The following is a 3,791-nucleotide window of genomic DNA, read 5'->3' as shown; positions in this document are numbered from 1 at the left end:
AATTTGGCCTTCAAATTGACTTCTAAAATATTAAATGGCTGATTTTGGTAATCTCTGTATCCTTATTTTTTTTTTACACGATAATAAATGTTTTTAGATCAAATGCTTTTAAAAATATATCATTATTAAGATAATATTTAAAACTTGTGATTTAAGTTATCAAGTTACCTTACAAAAAGTAAATTTACAAAAATTATAAAAAAATTCTTAATAAAATAAAATTAACAAACAAAACAAATAGTAATCAAAAAATAAAGACCAAATCTAGCATACAAATAAAATAAAATAAAACAATAAGGGATGAAATCAAAAAATAAAATAAATCAATAAAATGATAAAAAAACAAAAAAAATAATAATTAAAAGAATAAGGACTAAATTTGATATAAAATTAAAATGAAATAATTTAATAAGAAATATAATTGAAAAATAAAATAAATCTAGAAAATATTAAAAAAAAATAATTTAAAAAATAAGATTTAAATATAATAAATTAAAAAAATGTAGAAAAATGAAATCACGATCTGTTCATATTTTCCTTCTGAATTTGTGGTCTCCACGCTTTGCGGAAATGCGTGGGCATCTCTTCTTCACGAGTGTGATAGTTTTGCTCGTCTAGTCTTTGGAATTTATTTACCAAAACAGCACCCACGTCCGCAAGTACAAAGGAATCTTTACTATAATGTCATGACATGAAAATAATGCATTAAATTCTATCCTCGTTGATATGAATTATTTGTGGGTAATACATGCACCGGCTGCTGAGGGAATGATGAGATATTTGGAGCCGATAATAATAATTGTTTTTTAAAATATATTAAAATAATATTTTTTATTTTTTTAAAATTATTTTTTTACGTTAACATATTAAAACAATGTAAAAACATAAAAAAATTAATTTAAAATAAAAAAATTTAATTTTTTTAAAATATAAAAATAATCATCAACAAGATGTAAATTTTCAAATTATCAGAAAAGGTGAAGTTGATCTCGCAAATTTCAGCCTTTTGTTAATGCCCTCTTCAATCTTCATATTTTGGTTTATTAGAGAACCATTTTAATTTTTATGTTTAAACTCTTGGCTGGATTATTAAAGATTTGAAATTAACCATGCCCAAAAAAATATTTATCTTTTAGTAACATTTTTCTTAAAAAAACATAATGAAATAATATACTATATACACACACACACATTATAATTACAATATTTCATTATTGTTATTATAATGTGTCTTCAACAACATTTTTCTTGGTTTCAGTGACAAATATGGCTTATCTTTAGAGCATCTCTAATGGAGAAGCCAAACGGATAGCTAAAAATAAAAAATTAATATTTTGGCTTTTTTTTACTTGTTTTGCACACTCCAATGGAGAAGCCAAACAAAATGCTGAAATGCCTCTTCTCTCTCACAAATGCTATTTCTACATATCTCTTTAAAGAGCCAAAACTAACAAAGTGGGACCAATAAAAAAATAGACCAATTAAATGTAGACATGTGGAGAAAAAAAATAGCATTAAACAATATTAAAAAATAATAAAACGCTTATTTTTTTCACTCTAATATAAATGGCTCTTCAAATGGCTTTTTTCCATTGGAATAGATATGATAAGAGAAGCTATATTTATACTATTCAAAATGCTATTTTATTAATTTAGCTTTTCAAAATAGCATTTTGGATTAGAGATGTTCTAAGAAGGGATATATATGCTTAGAATGCCGCTACATATTTCTCTTCAAAACAAAAAAAAAAATTCTAAGAAGGCATATATATGCTTAGAATGCCGCTACATATTTCTCTTCAAAACAAAAAAAAAATTCTTATCCTCTTGATAAAATCTTAGCGAATAGCAAGGTACTATTTCTTTGAGATGTCATTAAGGAAAATTATTAAAAATATCCAGAGCTGTACTTACCTCTGTCATATAAACATGGAATTCATTATAAATGTTATTAATTTAAAGATCTCATCTTCATTTGAAAGAGGAATATAATTTATCTGGGTGAGGAGGTTACCTGCCATTGCTATTGAAATTGTGTTTTGATGTTTTTTAAAAATATTTTTGATTTGAAAATTTATTAAATTCATATTTTTTTAGTGTTTTTTTGAAAAATTTTAAGGTATTAATATAAAAAATTATAAAAAAATTATTTTAATATATTTTCAAGTAAAAAAATAAAAATATACTTCAATGTAAAAAAATAAACTGATCTCCCTCTTTTCCAACACTAACAACTCTAAAGACTGCACATATTTTGATGGTCATTGGAGGTTTACATGATTTTTAATTTCGAGACCCATGAAATTAATCGAAATACATGCAAACTGGTCCCGATCACTACAAGATTTAATAGTTTTACTGATGGAATTTTTTTGTCAGTATAAGACACATATTTCATCGGTAATTATATTACCGATGGAATCACAGACGAAAATGATTCATTGGTGAATCGTTCGTCGGTAATTTTTTATCCGTCAGTAAATCCGTTGGTATATTATTACCGATGGATTTATTGATGGAATAGACGCGTCGGTAAAAATATTTTTTATTACCAATGGAAATTCCATCGGTAATTATATAAAAACATTTAAAAAAATTCATGTTATAAAATTATAAAATAATTAAATTAACATGAATCAACACTCTATAATATATACTCAAAATGCTTGGAAAAGAGAATAAGAAAATCAACTCAAACAAATTTGCAACAAATAAATAAAATGAAAAAATAAATTCAACTAAAAAAATTCATATGAAAAAAATGAAGTTGTAATTGATAAAAATTTAAAAATCCCTATAAATAAATTAACTAAAAATTGATCTCATATGAAAAAAAAAACACCTCACAACAACATTTATACAATTATTAAGAACAAAAAAAATTTAAAATTAAATAAAAAAAATATAGTGAAAAAAATCATGAAAATAGAAGAAAAAAGAAAAATCTTACCTTAATGTAGTTGCAAGTGAAGCTAAGGAGAGAAAAAAAAATCATAAAGCATATTAATTAAAAAAAAAAACTAAGAAGATAAAAGAAGAAAGAAGAAGAAGACTTACTCGAGCATGGACGAAAAGAGAAGGAGATGAGGAGAGAAAAGAAGAGAAAGAAATAGATATTGATGTTTTTTACATATAGTGAAGAAGAAGAAGAAGAATAAAAAATGAGTCTATCTCTTATGAAATAAGGGGATCCAGATTTTTTATTGGGGCGAGTTAGCGACGGATAATTGAATATTAATATTTTTTAATTATTCCGTTAGTAATTTCATCGGTAATATTTAATTTAAATTTTCAATTTCTTAAAATTTTTTCAGAAACCGCCAACAATTACCGATGATTTTTCAATCCGTTAGTGATTCCGTCTGTAATATTTAAATAAAAATTTTAAATTAATTGAATTTTTTCAGAAAACCACCAAATAACACTGATGACTTTTCAATCCGTTGGTGATTTGGTCTGTAAAGAACAATAATTAACAGTGCAATTAAAAAGTGAGCAGTTCTGGAGCTCTCTGGAAAATACTGACAGAAAATTTCATCGGTGATTCCTTTTGTAATTGACATGATGAACAATGTTCATAGTTTACCAATAAATTTACCGACTGATTTTACCAGTGGAATAAATTCCATCGATAAATCATTAATTTTTTTTCCACTGTAATTTCCTCAGTATATACTGATGACATGACTAAAAGATTGATGTCTTCTCCCAAGTGCAGAAGTGTCGAAGTAATAAATAACCCGGCAAGACCGGGGTCGAACCACAGGGAGGTTAATTGTACAAATTAAAAA

This window comes from Populus euphratica, unplaced genomic scaffold, assembly GCF_000495115.2.
Source record: "Populus euphratica unplaced genomic scaffold, PopEup_1.0 scaffold80.1, whole genome shotgun sequence".
Lineage (NCBI taxonomy): Eukaryota > Viridiplantae > Streptophyta > Magnoliopsida > Malpighiales > Salicaceae > Populus > Populus euphratica.
Note: the sequence above shows the minus strand (reverse complement) of the source record.